Raw genomic sequence first — 20,647 nt, forward strand, 5'->3', positions numbered from 1 at the left:
GTGAGTTTGTTAAGGTGTGTTTGTTAAGGTGTGTTTGTTAAGGTGTGTTTGTTAAGGTGTGTTTGTTAAGGTGTGTTTGTTAAGGTGAGTTTGTTAAGGTGTGTTTGTTAAGGTGTGTTTGTTTTGTTGTTTGTTAAGGTGTGTTTGTTAAGGTGTGTTTGTTAAGGTGTGTTTGTTAAGGTTTGTTAAGTGTTTTGTTAAGGTGTTTGTTAAGGTGTGTTTGTTAAGGTGTGTTTGTTAAGGTGAGTTTGTTAAGGTGTGTTTGTTAAGGTGTGTTTGTTAAGGTGTGTTTGTTAAGGTGTGTTTGTTAAGTGTAAGGTGTGTTTGTGTTTGTTAAGTGTGTTTGTTAAGGTGAGTTTGTTAAGGTGTGTTTGTTAAGGTGTGTTTGTTAAGGTGAGTTTGTTAAGGTGAGTTTGTCTTTATTCTTTATTTTGGCTTCGTTTTTCAATTTTTGTTTTCATTTTGCTATTTTTTTTCATTCTTTTCATTCTTTATTTTTTTATTTCTTTATTTCCTTAGTTTTATGATTTTTTTTTTTTAATCTTTTTTTTTCTTCCTCTCCTTTTTCTTTTCTTTCTTCTCTTTTCTCTTTCTGTTTTTTTTTACGGTTTTCTTCTTCTTCTTCTTCTTCTTCTTCTTCTTCTTCTTCTTCTTCTTCTCACCTTTTTCTTCTTCTTCTCTTCCTCCTCTTTCATTTCATTTTATCCTCTTTTCTTTTTTCTCCTCTTCTTTCTCATTTCTTATTCTTATTCTTTTTTTTGTTCACTTTCTGTCTATAGTTTTGTTAATTTCTCTCTCTCTCTCTCTCTCTCTCTCTCTCTCTCTCTCTCTCTCTCTCTCTTTCCGTGTTTTGTTTGTTAATTTGGGTCCAAGGAATGTTTTGTTGTCTGGAGATTATTTATTTTTGGTTTCTCTCTCTCTCTCTCTCTCTCTCTCTCTCTCTCTCTCTCTATTTTCATCTTCCTCCTTTCATCTATTTCTGCTCTCTCTCTCTCTCTCTCTCTCTCTCTCTCTCTCTCTCTCTCTCTCTCTCTCTCTCTCTCTCTCTCTCTCTCTCTCTCTCTCTCTCATTGCTGTATCTTACTTTTAGTTTTGCTTATTTTCATCTTCCTCCTTTCATCTATTTCTGCTTTCTCTCTCTCTCTCTCTCTCTCACCACATTATGGCGTCCGTCCATGACCTTCCCCATGACCTTGAAAGCAAGCACGCGCACGCACGCACGTAAACATGACAAAATATTGGCACACATGGCACTAATGGCCCCCCTGACACCACGTCCCGCCCCCACACCCACGCCCCTCCCCGCCTTCTCCTGTCCCCTTTCATCCTTTCACTTCCCCTATCATCTAGACAGAGCCGCCCCTCTCCCATTTTCTTTCTTTTCTTTCTCCGTTTTCTTTGGTCATTGATGTTACTCTCGTTTTCTTTAATAGGGTGTTTTTTTTTCGGTGTGTTGTTTTGTTTTGTCTATTTGTTTTATCTGTTTTATTTATTTTTTTCGATTTTTTCCATCATTGTGTATAATAAATAGATGGATGAATAAATAAATGAGAGAGAGAGAGAGAGAGAGAGAGAGAGAGAGAGAGAGAGAGAGAGAGAGAGAGAGAGAGAGAGAGAGAGAGAGATGGAGCACCACTCATACGCCTAAGTTGTTTAAATAAATCACGTTTTCTCTCACCAGCTGAGTAAACATTGAACTTCATGACGGGAATGACAATGAATGAAGGAAGCAGAGAAATTAACAGGGAAAAGCAAGGCAGTGTCACATTATTAACCCCCTTCAGTACTATGACGCGTTTTCATATTCATTCCGTTAACTATTTGGCAACTTTATACAGCTTCAGAAACTCATGTGTGGGATTAGAATAGTGAAGACTCTGGCCAGTAATCTTGTGACCTCCATAAATCTTTCGTAATGTAAGTAAAATTGTCTAATCACACCCAAACTCGTGGTAAAAAAGTGTCCCAGTATTTAAGGACCAGAAATAACTAACTATAGAATGGATGACATGATAAAACTTGTCATTCAAAACTTAACCCCTTCAGTACTATGACGCGTTTTCATATTCATTCCGTTAACTATTTGCCAACTTTATACAGCTTCAGAAACTCATGTGTGGGGATTAGAATAGTGAAGACTCAGGCCAGTAATCTTGTGACCTCTATAGACCTTTCCTAATGTAGGTAAAATTGTCTAATCACACCCAAACTCGAGGTAAAAAAGTGTCCTAGTACTGAAGGGGTTAATATGGACCAGAAATAACCAACTATAGAATGGATGACATGATAAAACTTGTCATTCAAAACTTAACCCCTTCAGTACTATGACGCGTTTTCATATTCATTCAGTTAACTATTTGCCAACTTTATACAGCTTCAGAAACTCATGTGTGGGATTAGAATAGTGAAGACTCAGGCCAGTAATCTTGTGACCTCCATAGACCTTTCGTAATGTAAGTAAAATCGTTTCAGCACATCCAAAACTCGTGGTAAAAAAGTGTCCTGGTACTGAAGGAGTTAAATCATCAGAAATACCCAACTACAGTGTGGAAGACATGAACAAAACTTAGTCATTCACAACTTAACGTCTTCTGTACTGGGACACGTATTTACTACAAGTTTGGGTATCATTAGACGATTTGATTGACATTAGGAAAGGTCTATGGAGGTCAGAAGATGAATGGCCATGCACAGTCTTCACTATTTTAAACCCACGCAAGTTTCTGAAGCTGTATACAATCGCTAAATAATAACCAGAATGAATATGAAAAAAACGTCCTGGTACTGAAGAGATTAATAGGAAGATGGTGTTTAGGTAACCCGGGGTGTGCTGCAGCGGAAGCCATACACGAGGATATAAGTTAGAGGTCATTTGAGGGAAGAATAGGAAAAGGGAAACTATATTCACCTTAGAAAACAGAATTTATAAGTGATGAGAGATGGGCCAGACAAACGTATAAAGTGTGTAGGGACAAGTTAAATTGGAATAAAGAGGTGGAATGATGAGAAACGAAAGAAAAAAAAGAAAAAAAAAGGGAAATGAGTGGCCAGATATGAAAGTCAAGGAAATCAAAACTAGAATACAAGAAAATGGAAACTGAGAATGGAATGGCATGGAAAGGAAGAGTAGGTTGAAGTGGTACAGACACAAGGAGAAGATAGGTAAAGAGAAGTGGTGGCAGGAGGATTGGCTAAGAAAACTAGTGTTCCCAGCAAGGAGTGGCAAATTAATCCCTTGAGTGCCATGACGCGTTTTCCACATTCATTCTGCTTACTATTTCGTGACTATAAAGCTTCAGAAATTTATGTGGGGGATTAAAATAGTGAAGACTTTGGTCATTAATCTTCTGACCTCCATAGACCCTTCCTAATGTCAATAAAATGGTCTAATCGTACTGAAGGGGTTAATCTTTTGACCTCCATAGACCTCTGTCAATAAAATGGTCTAATCGTACTGAAGGGGTTAATCTTTTGACCTCCATAGACCTTTCCTAATGTCAATAAAATGGTCTAATCGTACTGGTAAAATGTGTTCCTGTACTGAAGGGGTTAATCTTCTGACCTCCATAGACCTTTCCTAATGTCAATAAAATGGTCTAATCGTACTGAAGGGGTTAATCTTCTGACCTCCATAGACCTTTCCTAATGTCAATAAAATGGTCTAATCGTACACAAATCTCAAGGTAAAGATGTGTTCCAATACTGAAGTGGTCACAAGTAAATGAGAGGAATATAGATGCAAGTGTAGAGGAATAGAAATACAAGTGAACAGGAATGAGGAATATTGTAGTGAGGAAAAAAAAAAAATTGTGCAGCATTTTAAAAGTATGACAAATCCATAGTGCAACGAAGAGATGGTGGACAGCACTATCGAAGAAGCCCTGCACGTACGCCTTAACATGATGGAAAACGTCACAATAATGGTTTACTGTTAACATAAATAACATGAAGTGAAGAGGCGAAATTAACGAGAAGCCAACACAACATGACTTAATTATTGTTCCCTACAATGTGCATAAAAAACGTCTAAATTAGAATGACAAGATAACTACTTAATTAAAATGAAAAAAAATATACTAGTGTGCATATGAGAACAAACATTTCAATGGATGTATTACGAGATGAGAGAAAGGAATGCAGGAATAGAAATACAAGCGAACAGCAATGAGGAATAATGTAGCCAGGAAAAAAAAAAAAAATAAATAAATAAATAAATAAAAATAGACTGTGGATAATTTTAATACAGCGTAACAAATAAAAAATGCAAAGAAAAAGATGGTGGACAGGCAGGTAGCAAGAAACATAGGTAGGGAAGAGTGGGAGGAAAGAAAGGAGAGGGCAGACAGAAAGACCAGAGCACTACTGACACCGACACGGGGCAACGACAAAGAAAGACAGTGAAAGAGTGAACGACATGGAAATATTTTTAGTCGAGTGTTGGTAAATAAGGAACTAATTAGAGAGAGAGAGAGAGAGAGAGAGAGAGAGAGAGAGAGAGAGAGAGAGAGAGAGAGAGAGAGAGAGAGAGAGAGAGAGAGAGAGAGAGAGAGAGAGAGAGAGAAACGAGAGAGAAGGAAGAAAGAAGAAGAAGAAGAAGAAGAAGAAGAAGAAGAAGAAGAAGAAGAAGAAGAAGAAGAAGAAGAAGAAGAAGAAAATGAAAAAAAAGAAAAAAAAATCCAAGAAAGAAAAGAAGAAAAAAAAAAAGACGAAAGAAAGAAGAAAGAAGAAAAAAAAAAGAACAAAAACAAGAAAACACTCAACAAACTAAAAACAAAACAAAAACAAACGAGAGAAAACGAAAAACAAAAACCCTTCAAAATGACAAACACTTCCTGACGGTGACCAGAACAAGAACCAGAGGAGGAACCACCACACTGCCGCTCACAGGCCCTTCTCTTCCCTCCTGTCGATCAACCACACACTCCCCGCCGTGCCATGGGAGGCTGTGACGGCACCTGGTGATTGATTTTATTGGCACACGTCAACCCAACAAGTGCCAAGGGTTTAGTGAAGGCACCGGCACTTTCTCCTGAGGCCGCCGCGATGACAGAGAGAGAGAGAGAGAGAGAGAGAGAGAGAGAGAGAGAGAGAGAGAGAGAGTGAGTTCACTACAACACAACCATTAAATATAACAAATACCAAAGTCACCCATTAAATATCCCACGTTTTCTATCACACAGCAATGGAAAATGTAGACTAAGCGACGAGCAGATTGTAAATACGTAACAAATACCCAACATAACCTTCACTGCGTCACACGGTTTACGTAATATGGCTTAAAATGTCTACTTCAGTTCGTTCTTCCTTCGTCCCTTCAGCCAGGCCACTCCAGGGAGCTTGTCAGGGCAGGGAGAGTGAAGGGCGCGGCTGAAGAGGGGCCGCGCCTAAGGGAAAGGGGGCTTGCTTATTACAGGCTTCAAAGGCGAGGGTTTTAAAAGTAATGCTCCGCTACATTCATCTTTTTTTCCGTTTTCTTTCCGTCTGACTTGCTCCTTTCCTTTCTCCTTGTATATTTGCTGGATTTTTCTTCTTCCTTTTCTTTCTCTTCCGTGTCTCATTTGTTTCCTTTGTTCCGTTTATTTTTCATTTCCTTTGTTCCTTTCTTTCGCTCTTCCTGTTCATCGTATATTCCTAGTTCACGTCCTTTATTTTATATCCTCTTCTTTTTTTTCTTTTCTTCTTCCTCCTGCACTTCCTCCTTCACTTCCTCCTCCTCCTCCTCCTCCTCCTCCTCCTTCACTTCCTCTCCGCCTTTCTTCTCTCGAGTATCCTTCTCCTTTTGTCTGTCTATCCTTTTTATTTTTCTTCCTCGTTCGCTTCACAATGCTTCTTTCTTTAACTCTTTCATAACACTCTTGACAAAATAAATTCAAAGCGATTTAAATAACAATATCTCTAAGCTATTTACTATTACCTTCGTATCTCCACCAATTTATTTTTGCAGTTAAGACACTTCTAGAATGCAGGAAGGACATGACTACAGAAAAAAAAAAAATAAATACAAGAACACAACTACGAATAAAGAGAGTCCACAAATAAGACAAGTTCGTGCTTAAAAAAATTAGAAAACGTTGAATATTTGCCTCGACAGAAAATGGCAATGTTTTATGAGTAACTTGCCTAAACCTTCAAAATTAAGAACATTTAACACAATAATAATAAAAATGAAATTGAATAGGATGAGAGAGAGAGAGAGAGAGAGAGAGAGAGAGAGAGAGAGAGAGAGAGAGAGAGAGAGAGAGAGAGAGAGAGAGAGAGAGTACAAAAGAGTGAAGGTGGATGAGAGCGAGGGTCAAGGAGGACGAGAGAGAGAGAGAGAGAGAGAGAGAGAGAGAGAGAGAGAGAGAGAGAGAGAGAGAGAGAGAGAGAGAGCAAGGACAACACAACTAACACAAAAATAACAACAAGAACAACAATAGCACTTTACTCACCCGAAAACTCAGTAAGGGTGTCGGCGCGTAGCTTATAACAGGGAATTTGTTCTTGTACCAAACTGATGAGCTCTACTTCTGCTACATTGTCTCCGGTACACACATCTGGAAGAGTTAGGTAAGATTAGGTAAGGTACGGTATGGTAAGGTACGGTATGGTAAGGTATTGTAAGGTACGGTATGGTAAGGTATTGTAAGGTACGGTATGGTATGGTAAGGTACGGTATGGTAAGGTAAGGTAAGGTAAGGTACGGTATGGTATGGTACGGTATGTATGTATGTAAGGTACGGTATGGTATGAAAGGTATGGTATGGTAAGGTACGGTATGGTATGGTAAGGTACGGTACGGTATGGTAAGGTAAGGTATGGTAAGGTATGGTAAGGTACGGTACGGTAAGGAAAACTGAAGTAAGGTAGGGTATGGTTAAAACAAGTTATAATTCTCTCTCTCTCTCTCTCTCTCTCTCTCTCTCTCACACACACACACACACACATAATAGACAAGAAGGACACAAACAAATAAAAGAAGAGAAAGGAAGAGAAAAAAAAAAAAAGAAGGGCATGAGAGGAGGAGGAGGAGGAGGAGGAGGAGGAGGAGGAGGAGGAGGAGGAGGAGGAGGAGGAGGAGGAGGAGGAGGAAACACTACACTCACTCACCAATACACTTAACACTCACAAAACTACAAAAAAATAAATTCCAATACCACAACAAAGCATTCAAACCCCACTATACTAGAAAAAAAACCTCAACACCTTACCAATGCATTCAAATCCCTTATAAAAAAAAAGCAATGGATTCCAATACCACAACAAGGGATCGGAATTCACAAAGCTAGCACGTACTTGATAACAACACAAATAAACGAAGACCTGGTAACATAGATAGATGTGATAAGGGACTTTATGCAAAAAAATTTATATATAGGGCACTGGGTTACCCTTATCCTCTTGACTATAAAGTAAAAATAAGTAAACATTTGTCCAGATATTTGTCCATCAATTTCAACTTATTATTTTGATTATCTTCTGCAGGCTACAATTCAAGTGGGCCTTTTTTTTTTTTTTTTTCCTGATATTCATTTTTTCCCCCTTGTTAGTTCTCCTTCTTACATAAAAAAAAAAAAAAAAAAAAATAAATAAATAAATAAACTCTGGAGGTCCCTGCCTGTGTCTGTATTTCCAAGAGGGAGGAGGTTTCACGACATTTCTCTCTCTCTCTCTCTCTCTGTCCTTTGGTGAATCCTATCGGCTCTATAAGGAGACTGGTAACTGAGTGAGCCTTTTTTCACTACATTTTTGCCCTTGACCAGTCCTCTCCTACATGACAAAACGTGAATGAAAAATGCTTTAACAAATATCACCCTTAGCATTTCCATTCATTAACCTGCTTATTTATTTATCTATTATAATTTTTTGGGGGGTTACAGAACAGAAGAACAAATGATAAGAGGGGAGGGTAAAAAGAGACTGCCAGACCTACCTACACGTGGCGGTCCCTGTATGAACAAAGGTGTCTAATGCTATCCAACCATCCAAATCCATGCTTATCCAATCTCTGAAAGCTCCCTATTGACTCAGCACTAAGGAACAGATTACGTTATATTGAAGGGGAATTTGATGGTTTAGTGAGGTTAGACGAAATACATAAATAAAATAAATAAATAAATAAATAGATAAATGTATAAGACTAAACAAGGCTAAATTAATCGTAAACACACAAAAAAGAAATATTAGTGGTCATATTTTCAAACTCTCTCTCTCTCTCTCTCTCTCTCTCTTACATCAGTCTTAATCATGTGATGTAAATTCTATGGTGCTAATAGAGATCTTGCCACGTTGAGAGAGAGAGAGAGAGAGAGAGAGAGAGAGAGAGAGAGAGAGAGAGAGAGAGAGAGAGAGAGAGAGAGAGAGAGAGAGTATTACCTTGGCACGTGTAAGTAAACAAAACAAAAAAAAAAGAACAACAAGATACAGGAACTTACCACTGGGTTGTTGTGGAAGGAGGAGGAGGAGGAGGAGGAGGAGGAGGAGGAGGAGGAGGAGGAGGAGGAGGAGGAGGAGGAGGAGGAGGAGGAGGAGGAGGAGTAAGGAAGAAGGAAATGGGGATAGGATATAAAAGTCAATAGGAAAACAAATCTAAACACAAGATTAAACACACAAACACAAACAAACAAACAAACACACACACACACACACACACACACACACACACACACACACACACACACACACACATTCAGCAAGGCAGCAAACCAGTTCAACAAGCCAAGAAACAGGTAAACACACACACACACACACACACACACACACACACACACACACACACACACACACACACACACAAACAACTACAGGTGCTATTAGGTAATCAATTAACCTGTTTGTTTGTTTACCTGTATACACTGTTTCTTCCTCCATCCTCTACTCCATCCCTCCTTATGGCTTTCTCTTCCTTTTCTCTTCCTTCTCTCCCTTTAAAAGTTCTCAGTTTTCCTTTCACTCCATTCACAACACATGCGTTTCGTCACTCCTTCTCCTCCTCCTCTTTCTATTCGTTTAAAATTCACCTTAACACAATACTGCTGAAATGAAGCGTGTTTATGTTCAGTTAACTCTTTCAGTGCCATGACGCGTTTCCATATTCATTCTGCTTACTATTTGGTGATTTAATACAGGTTTGGAATCTTATGTGTGGGGTTAAAATAGTGAAGACTCTGGCCATCAATCTTCTGACTGTATAAAATCACGAAATAGTAAGCAGAATGAGTATGGAAACGTGCCATGGTACTGGAGAGGTTAAACACAACTCTAACGTCATCCTTCCTCACTACATCAATCTAGAATGAATCGATTGGAAGATAAAATAATAAAACCTCCTTTAAATTTGATAATCTCGAAAAACACTAACAAGAGGTAAAATAAATAAATAAATAAATAAATAAAAGAAAAAAATACTTCAAATCTTGTCTCATTTCCTCCTCACTTGAATGGTGTACGGTTACTGCCACGAGGTAGGGGGTGTCACGTGTCCATTAGCCGCAAAGGAGTCAATAACGTGACGGTGGAATGTTACGAGGTGCCGGAAAGGGTCTCGGTGCCAAGATACAAAGGTGGGACAGTCACTTCATCAGGAGGCTCAGGGGTGTGTGGGGAAGGAGGCGGCAAATCTCATGCCTGTATTCTAAATCGCTTTGCTAACGCTTTGCTCTCTCACCGTCACTACTTTCCAAAGGGTCCAGATGGAGATACTCGTGTTTTTAAGAGTATCTTTATGGTTCTGGTGATAGATTGGCGAGGTTTCTAGTTTATTAAAAGGAAAAACTGTCTTGAAAACCCGGCTAATTTTCTCTACTTGTGTTTTTAAGAGTATTTTTATGGTTCTGGTGATAGATTGGCAAGGTTTCTAGTTTATTAAAAGGAGAAATTGTCTTGAAAACCCGAATAGTTGTCTCTGTGGCCTTAGAAAATTGCCGTAGTGAGAGAGGAAGGAGTTTCTGAATAGAGGGATTACTGGTGTTCTGATCGTCTTTTGTTTGGACTTTAGTGTTTGTGCCAGGCTGACCAAGGGCTGGGAAATTTATGTATATGAAGTTTGTTTGGTTCTCTCTTCCCTCAGTAGATTAACAAAAAAGAAACACATAAAACAACTTCATTGGTAAAGAGAAACGCATGAAAGAACTAATATTTTTTTCTCTTTTTAATCTCCTTCAGTAGATTAATAAAAAAAAGAAATAATTGGTAGAGAGAACATATCAAAGAACTACTATTTTTTTTCTTTTTTATCTCCTTTCTTTACTCTAGACGCTTATAAAGATTCCATGCATTGCTTTTAGTGGTGTTGTTATATATCAGAGTTATAGTCAATTTTTACGGGTATATCGCAAAGAAACACGTGTAAACTTCCCTATCAAACTCGACTAACTTGCTGATAAGATTTGAGCCATCACAAAAAAACGTGGGTTCATCATGGCGCTGTGTCAACAAACGTGGTGGTTTTTACTGACGTGTTATCAAGCCTTATATTCTGCAAGACTCTGCGTTGACCGTTTGACACCACCACGCTCCTTGTTGCTTCGTTTTCATCCTAACAGTATCTACGGCGCTACGAGAGGAAATAAAAGGCGAATCTGAAACTCAACGAAGAGGGAGGTTTCAAGACATTTATTCCATTCTTTTTAACTCTCTCGGACCTGTTTGGGGACTGGCATCTATGTGAGTCTTATTTGTTTAGCCAATTCAGTACCATGACACGTTTCCATATTCACTCTGCTTACTATTATGTGGTTTTATGGAGCTTCAGGAACTTATGTGGTGGATTAAAATAGTGAAGACTGTGACCATTAATCTTCTAACCTCCAAAGACTTTTCCTAATGTCAATTAAATGGTTTCATCACACACAAATTCAAGGTAAAAATGCGTCCCAGTACTGAAGGTATTAAAATAGTGAAGACTGTGACCTTTAATCTTATGACCTCCACAGATCCTTCCTAAAGTCAATAAAATGATCTAATGACACACAAAACACAAAAATATCATGATAAAAATGAGTCCCAATACTGAAGGGAAGTTTTTTTTTGCCCTATGCCAGTTTTCGCCTCTTATATAAAAAAAAAAAAATGATAAAAATAATAATAATCTCAAAATCTACCATCATTAACCAACAAGGCAAGCAAGATCCTACAACACAGAAGGAGGCATTTAAAGACACGCAGTCACTGTTGTTGTTCATGGTGCGGTTGCTGTTTGGGTGTTGCGTCATTTCAAGCAGGCCACCACTCAAACTCTCAAGGCCTGAGGAAGCAAAGGTCAGCCTCGAGAGCGCACTACCAACAACCACGCCTTTCAACATTTCAGCTGCTATGGTCGCCCTTACTCAACCTTCCCAGCACTAGAAACTGTTTGTATGGCCCCACGCGGGAGAAAAAGGGAAGGTAATTTTGTCCTTAACTTCTTCAATACTGGGACACATTTTTACCTTAAGATTTGTGCACGATTAGACCATTTCATTGACATTAGGAAGGGTCTATGGAGGTCAGAAGATTAATGGCCACAGTCTTCACTATTTCAATCCCTCCACATGAGTTTCTGAAGCTGTATAAAATCATCAAATAGTAAGCAGAATGAATATAGAAACGCGTCGTGGTACTGAAGGGATTAAGCTTGAAGAAACGTTTCCGATCCTGGCACAGAATGGAAGTTACAGAGATTAATTAAGGTTTGTCAGCAGTGGAAGAGTTACTGGTTACCGTTTTATCAATTGAGGGAAGCACAAACACTAAAACAGTCGCGGAATGGAACGTTTTTTTTTTTTTTTTTTAGATAAGTAGTGAATATTCGAAAGGATTCCAACACTATTTACTCATGAGCCGTTTGAAAGCCACCACTACAGCTTCCATTTCAATAACACGAAGCACAAACATCAAACAGTCCTCAGTGAAAAGATAAATCGCACAGTAAAACCTTTTAAGAGGAAGGGATGATTTTTCGAAACGATTCCAACACTATTCAATTCTCAATCATGTTAAAATCACCAGCACAGTTTCCATTTCAGTAATAGGAGGAAGCACAGACAGACATCAAAATAGTTCTCAATGAAAAGCCAAATCACGGAATGGAACTTTATAACACGGAGATGATTTTTCGAAACGATTCTAACACTCTTCCATCCTCAGTCACCTTATAATCACCAGTACAGTTTCCATTTCAATAACAGGAGGAAACACAAACACCAAAACAATCCTCAGTGAAAAGCTAAGTTACGAATTGAAACTTTTTAAGACGAAGAGAAGAGTTTTCGGAACGATTCAACACTCTTCAATTTTCAATCCTCTTAAAGTCTCCAGTTCTTCACTTAAGCAACAGAAACAAGACCACTGACACTCCTATAGGAAAATATCACTAGACAACCTCGCCAGACTTCTTAATCCCCTCAGTACCATGACGCGTTTCCATATTCATTCTGGTTACTATTTGGCGATTTGACACAGCTCCAGAAACTCATGTAGGGGATTGAAATAGTGAAGACTGTGGCCATTAATCTTCTGACCTCCATAGACCCTTCCTAATGTCAATAAAATGGTCTAATCGTACATAAATCTCAAGGTAAAAATGTGTCAGTACTGAAGTGGTTAATGTGGTGGAGAGATGAGAAGTACTGAGACTATTCCATCACTCATTATTTCTGTTATTTCCCACACATCTACAGTTCTCAATTTCTTCCTTCACTTACTGTATAAAAGAGAAAGAAAAAGTCGTGACATTATGACCTAAACAAAAAACATTACTACAAACAAACTCGTGAAATTTAATCTCAAAGTTGCTATCACTGAAACCATTCCGTCATTATTAACTCCTTCATGTACTTCAATTATTCCCAGTCTCTTCCTTCACACATATGAACACCAAGCCACCGAATATAACCTTTTAAAACCACAAACAGAAACAAACACGACACTTCATCTTCTACAAACTTGCTTTTACCGAAACTCATAAAGAATTCCCTCACGTACTTCATTTCTCAACCTCTCCTTTGCACTCACAGGAATACAAACCAACGAATAACCAACACAAAAACCACTTCAAAACCACAAAACTCGATGAAAAACCCAATAAACTACACCATGTTCTAACACAAAGCCTCTACACACATACACATACACACTTTCCGCCCCGAGCAGACACACGCACTCCCCTCACGGCCCCACCCACACTGGCACCGTTCATAGCAATACAACTTGTCTGCGCATGCGTCAACCGGGCGGCGGGTTCCCCTCTCCGCGCGCTGATCCCCTGCCAAGCTAACACCCCGCTGTCTGCCCCAAGCGATGGTAACTTTGCTAATAATACGCCGAACAGACGATGTGGAGAGGGTGTGGTTAGGGTGAGAGTGTGGCTTGAGTGAGAGTACAGGAGGGGTGTGTTAGTGGTGGGGTTAAGTATTTTTGGCAAGTGTGGCGTCATGAGAGAGAGAGAGAGAGAGAGAGAGAGAGAGAGAGAGAGAGAGAGAGAGGGGAGGTGCCATATTCGCTGCTTGTCTTCATTTGTTATTCCTCCTTCTCTTTTCTTCCTACTTGTTATTCTCCTCTTCTCTCTCTCTCTCTCTCTCTCTCTCTCTCTCTCTCTCTCTCTCTCTCTCTCCCCTTATCTGTCCTCTTCTTCTTCTTATCTCTACTCTAGTTACTCATTTCTCTATTCCCCTTCTTTACTCTCTCTCTCTCTCTCTCTCTCTCTCTCTCTCTCTCTCTCTCTCTCTCTCTCTCTCTCTCCCCTCTCCTCCTCTCTCCTCCTCCTCCTCCTCCTCCTCCTCCTCCTCCTCCTCCTCCTCCTCCTCCTCCTCCTCCTCCTCCCCCATCTCATTTGATAATAATATGTAACGCAAAAAATAAAGAGAAAAAGAGAAAAGAAAACATTACGAATTTCTCGCCTCCTTCAAACTCATTAGCGTTGAGAAAGAGAGAGAGAGAGAGAGAGAGAGAGAGAGAGAGAGAGAGAGGGGCAAGTGGAGGGAAAGGAATGTTAAAAGGATGGGAGAGGAAATGTGAGAGAGAGAGAGAGAGAGAGAGAGAGAGAGAGAGAGAGAGAGAGAGAGAGAGAGAGAGAGAGAGAGAGAGAGAGAGAGAGAGAGAGAGAGAGAGAGAATACTAAGAACAGAACTGTCATATAGCAAGCAATGGAGTGAGGAGGAGGAGGAAGAGGAGGAGGAGGAGGAGGAGGAGGAGGAGGAGGAGGAGGAGGAGGAGGACTGATGCAAGACTAGGCAAGGAATAAAAACCAAGTCATAAATAGTCAGAGAAGAAAGAGACAAGCAAGAAATAAATAAAGAACTAATAAAGAAGGTGAATGAAGGAGAGAAGATGAATGACATGAGAGTAAAATGAGGACAAAGCAACGAAAGAAGGAAGGAAGGAAGGATGGAAGGATGGAAGGAAGACAGACAGAAAGAAAGAAGGAAGGAAGGAAGGAAGGAAGGAAGGAAGGAAGGAAGAAAGACAGGCAGAAAGAAAGGAAGAAAGAAAGAAAGAAAGAAAGAAAGAAAGAAAGAAGGAAGGAAGGAAGGAAGGAAGGAAGGAAGGAAGGAAGGAAGAAGACAAGGCGGAAGATATATGGAGGAAAGAATATGATAAGCAATAAATAAATAAAGAAAAATTATAAACATACAGGTGAGGTCATCAACTGTTTATCTGTCATTCGCGTGTCCCCTTTTCCTCCTCCTCCTCCTCCTCCCTTTTCTCCTAAGATATCACACTATTTCCATACTAGCTGTTCAGTATAAGACACTTCTGAGACGAATAACTATCGAATATGCGTATCAATAATAGTTGTGGCCAATAAAATGACCTAATCTAATCTATGGTTACCTGTAATGGTGTGTATTGTATTATCTATATCATTTTATCACTTCCTTTTGGCTAACTCTCACGCGGGCCTGCTCGGGGACTATCATATAAGTGGGGCCTTTTTGTTTAGTCACTATTACTCTTGGTTAGATGTTCCTTCTTATATAGAAAACATAAATAAATTTCCTTTCCTTCATCTTGCTTATCTAAGAAGGGTCTCTTTCTTTAGTCTATTTCCCTTTGGTCAGATGTCCCTCTTATATAGGAAAAACAAATTAATTTCCTCTTGTCATCTAAGTGGACCTCTTTGTTTAGTCACTATTGCCCTGGTCATATGTCTCTTCTTATATAGGACAAACAAACTAATTCCCTCGTGTTCCTACCTGTGATGGTGCCCACCTCCTTGTATTTAGGCATCACATTCTCCGTGGGGCGATGGCGGATATTGGGCGGGAGGCTGGAGTACTGGTGACTCTGGAAATCGTCAACAGATGGCGCGTCCTTCTTCTTGTCGTCCAGGAGTGTTTCCAGACGGTAGAGCCCCGCCTCGAAGCTGCCCAGGCCGGAGAGGGACGTGCTGCGGCTCCTGGCTCGCTGAAGGCAGTAACGAATACGGCTCTTTATCTCATCCGCGCTCTCAATCACGGAGGTCTTGTGTGGACTTCGCGGAGAGGCTGGTGTGGGCGGCTTGTTACTCTGCGTGCTGGAGGTTGAGGTGGTGTGGGTGGTGTGGGTTGTCTGGGTGGTGTGTGGGCTTGGTGTGTGGCCAGCAGCAGCAGCACCGCCCAGGCCGTTAGTCTTCGGGCAAGGATACAGGTCTGGGTGGCTTTGGAGGTCCTGGTCGGTGCGGTAACAGTCGTCCTCGTCTTCGGAAGGCAGGAAAAAGAAGGGGCGGGGGTTGGGTTCCTTAGAGGACTCCAGTTTGGTGTCTGGAACTGGCCTGAAATCGTCTATTAATCCTCCGCTGGGCAAAAGGTCACCCTGGCCGTACTTTCTTCCATTGCGGCCGCTCAGATCCCCGGAAGACGTGGATTTGGTATGTGTTATCTCATTCCGAAGGGCATCCTCTGTGGCGCCGCTCCCCTGGCTAATACTGGCGTCGCTCACTTTCGCGTCTACTCTGCAGGCATAGCGGTCAGGCAGGTCATGTGTGTGGGAGCAAGGGCCGCCGCCGAGCACGTTATCAAGAGAGTTGTTCCGAGACACACTCCCGCTACTGCCTCGTGACCCCTCGCACTTCTCAGTCTGTGGTGAGCTCCTGCCGGTGGTCCCTGTCTCCGCTGCCTCGCTCTCCCCGCCCGCCGCGTCCCTGCAGGTCTGGGCGGACCACAGGCGGCGCGAGGTGAGTGTAGCGGACCGGTATGAGCTTCGAAGTCCCCACGGCCCGCACGTCCCGGCAGTCTGTGGACCAAGAAGAGGGTTAGAACGCTGGACCGATGGATGATGATGACAGTAATAATAGGTGAGGTGAGATTAGGTTAGGATAGGATAGGATAGGATAGAATAGGATAGGTTAGGTGAGGTGAGGTTACGATAGGATAGGATAAGATAAGTTAGAATAGGATAGGTTAGGTTAGGTTAGGTTAGATTAATTAAGATAGGATAGGATAGGTTAGGTTAGGTTAGGTTACGTCAGAATAAGTTATGTTAGGTTAGGATAGGATAGGATAAGTTCATTGTCTCATCCCTCTCTTTTCTCCTTCACTATCATCATTACCATAGTGAAGGAGTAAGAAAGGAGTAAATGGACAATAGAGAAGATGATAGTGACGAAGAATGAAAGGAAGAATAATGAAACAGTGATGATGATGATGATGATGATGATGATGATAATGATGACAGCAATGATGAAAGTGAAAAAAAGTGAATAATGCAAATATGAGGTAAATAAAAAAAATACGATGATGATGATAGAGAATAGTGATACAAATACAAAAAAATCATGCAATAATCATACAAATTTAAAAGTACAGGTAAATTCCCTAAGAAATTAACCTATATTTCTAGGAGAGAGAGAGAGAGAGAGAGAGAGAGAGAGAGAGAGAGAGAGAGAGAGAGAGAGAGAGAGAGAGAGAGAGAGAGCACAAAACAGTAGTAGGAAAAACACACATTTCTTTGCAACACGAGGAAGTTCCCGGAGTGAGGACGTCAGAGGGCATGGAGTGGGGTAGGGTGGGGCTAGTGTCGGGAGGTGAATGGGCGGAGGGATAGGACATGACGGGGCAAAACAGAGCAACACCACGCAACATCCTCAATTTTCACCACTCGAATACTCTGAAACACTTCAACACTCAACACAAACCACATACAACACATCTACACCTCAGACATTTACTCTCACCATACACACACACACACACACACACACACACACACACACACACACACACACTGCCTAAAACTCACTCCTATTCCCCACGTATTGAATATATTTTAGTAAGCAAAGATAGAAAAAAAATAATGGAGAGAGAAACTAAAAAAACATGAATCAAGGTGAACAATCATGACTTCGCTTTGCTTCACTTCATAAAAAGGAGGAAAAAAAATAAATAAACGTATTATAGGAAAAAGATTTATAACCTGTCTTCATTAACCAGGCAAGACTAAAGTAACTATATTTTCACCAGGCCACTTTCTTTCCCATCTACATTATACTAAATTGAAAGATTGCGCATAAAACCAGGTAAAAAACAAAATAAATAAAAACTAAAGTGGTGTTCCAGTGTCTATTCCTTCACAGAAAACGTGTCTACATAGAGGGAGACTAAACTATTATTGGGGTGAGACCTGAAAAGCGTGACTGAAGAAGAGAAGAGAAGAGAAAAGAGAGAAGAAAAAGGAAAGCTGCAATAAATAAACGGATGGAAGAAAGATAAAGAGTAAGAAGAATAAAGAAAAATGAGAAACTGGCTGAGAAAAATGAAAAAGAATGAGCGAGATGAAGATAAGAAGAGGAGGAGGCGGAGGAAAGGATGAATGAAGAGAAAGACGAGGGGAAGAAAGACAGAATAGAAGAGAGGGAGGAAATGACACAAAAAGAACCCAAAAAAGAATGAAGGAAAGATGACAAACTGGCTGGAAAAGAGAGAAAGAAAGAATAAGTGAAGGAGAGACAAAGAAGAGAGGAGGAGGCAAGGACGGAGAAAGAGGAAAGATAAATGACACAACGGAAGAGGAAAATGAAAAGAGAGAGAGAGAGAGAGAGAGAGAGAGAGAGAGAGAGAGAGAGAGAGAGAGAGAGAGAGAGAGAGAGAGAGAGAGAGAGAGAGAGAGAAATAGGAAATAGAGATGACAGAGAGAGAAAACTGTAAGAAAAAAAAAAAAATGAAAGAACTAGAAAAATGACGAAGAATGAAAGAAATAACAAAAAAATGACTAAATGAATAAATGAATGAAAGAAAGAAAAGAAATAGAAAAAAAAAGAACAAACTGATTAAGGAAATGAGACAAAAAAAATGCATAAAGAAAAAAAAAGAGCAAGAAAAAAAACAACAAAACACGAACAAGAGGAAAAGAGACAAGATAAAAACAAAGAGAAAAAAATAGAACTGGAAAATTACAGAAACACTACAAATAATAATAATAATAATAATAATAATAATAATAATAATAATAATAATAATAATAATAATAATAAGAAGAAGAAGAAGAAGAAAAAAGAAGAAAAGAGAAGCAGCAGGAGGAGAGAAAGAGAGAAAAGAAGAACAAGAACAAGAAGAAGAGAAGTAGCAGGAGAGAAAGAAAAGAAGAGAAGAGAAGAGAGAGAGAGATGAGAAAAAGAGAGGAGAAAAAAAAAAGAAACAGCAGGAGATAAGAGAAGAAAAGAAGAGAGGAGAGGAAAGGAGAGAGAGGAGAGGAGAGGAGAGAAGAAGGGAGAGGAGAGGAGAGGAGAGGGAGGGTGAATGCTGAAGGGTATGCAGAACTATCTTATCTCTCATACTACGTGACACACAGCTCGTAACAACTTGGTGGAGTTTACCTGGCGCCAATTACGTAACACAAGCTTCTAAAGGCAAAAGGAGCTTCCCTACACGTTGTTCACACATGTACCAGTGACACTAACTGGGTTTGTTGGGGGTAAATCAATAGGTTTAAATAGGGTATTCCAGTTCATGTGATGATTTTAGCTGCAGTTTTTTGGGAAGACAAGGGAAGACAAGGGCAACAAAAAGTGGAAAAAAAAGACCCCACTGGATTGCCATTTCCCTTAGAGTTATTGAGAGTTATCCAAAAGTAAGGGATAAATGTCTTAGTGCCTCCCTCTGAAAAGTCAAGTCGTAGGAAGATGGAAATGCAAAAGCAAGTTGGTTGCAATACAGTGGGATTAAGGTCGCATGAAGAAGAAGAAGAAGAAGAAGAAGAAGAAGAAGAAGAAGAAGAAGAAGAAGAAGAAGAAGAAGAAGAAGTATAGAGGAAAGATAACTTAAGAATGGTCTATAATGGTCTATTTTTAGTGGGGGGATTAAAATAGTGAAGACTGTAGCCATTAATCTTCTGACCTCCACAGACCCTTCCTAATGTCAATAAAATGGTCTAATCGTACACAAATATCAAGGTAAAAATGTGTCTCAGTATTGAAGAGGTTAATGTTCTGACTTCTCTCCTTCCTTCCCTCCCCTCTCCACACTTTCTCCTTCCCCTCCCCTCCCTTCCTAATGTCAATAAAATGGTCTAACAGTACACAAGGTAAAAAAATGTGTCCCACTACTGGAGTTGATGGAAGAAATGGAAAAGAAACAGACGATAGAGAGAGTCAGTCATTAGCAGTTAAAGAGTTATCGCTACCTGAATTTAACACAACACTCTCGGCCTAATCTAACCCTAGTCTGCCATTACAAAACGTACGTAAGGTAAAAGATTCGTATTTTTAACCACTGTATTCTCTCACAAGGCCGATTTCCAAAGTCCATGGAGATAATCAGCTGGGTCCTCTCATTCTGTTTCCTTTTATCTAATCCTTGCTAAACTATCACTGGATTCTTCAACACTTTAAGCTAAACGTCTTTGAAAATCGTACTTAACTTCTGGGAACTTTTTAAATGCAGAGTAGAAGTTCACGATTCTTCTAAAATTTTAAAACAGTTGAAAAAAAAAAAAAGTAATGAAAACAGGTAAACTAGAAAAACAAACTTACACTAGAACTTTCCAAATGCATCAAGTCGAAATGAAAAAGCCAAAACAATCACAACACGTCATTAACCCTTTCATTATTAGGACGCATTTTTACCACAAGTTTTAGGTGTGATTAGACCATTTTATTGACATTAAGAAGGGTCTTTTCGTCTCATCAACTCGCTGCATAAGGTTTTCTTCTTCCTCTCATCCCTATCCTGTCCAACCCTTTAATACAAGAGTGAACCAGTACTCTCAATCATTTATACCTTTCACTGGTAAACTCTGGAACTCCCTGCCTGCTTCTGTGATTCAACCTTCCTACGACTTGACTTCCTTTATGAGAGAGGTGTCGAGACATTTGTCCCTTGTTTTTAGATGAGTCTTTTGACCTTTTAGAGAACCTACAGTTTAAATGGGCCTTTATTTTTTTTTCTAACATTTTTTTCCCTTGACAGCGTTCTCTCTTGCATAAAAAAAAAAAAAAAGCATCAGTTTTAGGTATGATTAGACGATTTTTATTTGCATTACGAAGGCTCAAGAGATCAACCCCTTCAGTAGCATTACGTGTTTCCATATTCAGTCTGCTTACTATTTGATGATTTTATACAGCTTCAGAAACTTATGTCGGGGGATTAAAATAGTAAAGACTGTAACCATTAAACTCCTTACCTCCATAGACCGTTCGTAATGTCAATAAAATGATCTATTGGTACACAAATCTCAAGGTAAAAATGAGCCGCAGTACTAAAGGGGTTAATGGCCA

General features: G+C 39.8%; 1 long non-coding RNA gene across 2 annotated transcripts in view; it reads right to left on the reverse strand.

Annotated features, from left to right (window-relative positions):
- Positions 1-16,037: 16,037 nt before the first annotated feature.
- Positions 16,038-20,647, reverse strand: part of LOC123508965 — a 55,071-nt gene continuing 50,461 nt past the window's right edge. For both annotated transcript variants that reach the window (XR_006676057.1, XR_006676058.1), the window contains exon 3: positions 16,038-16,170. This is a non-coding gene — a long non-coding RNA (uncharacterized LOC123508965). The remainder of the gene's footprint in view (positions 16,171-20,647) is intronic.

This window comes from Portunus trituberculatus, chromosome 25, assembly GCF_017591435.1.
Source record: "Portunus trituberculatus isolate SZX2019 chromosome 25, ASM1759143v1, whole genome shotgun sequence".
Taxonomy (NCBI): domain Eukaryota; kingdom Metazoa; phylum Arthropoda; class Malacostraca; order Decapoda; family Portunidae; genus Portunus; species Portunus trituberculatus.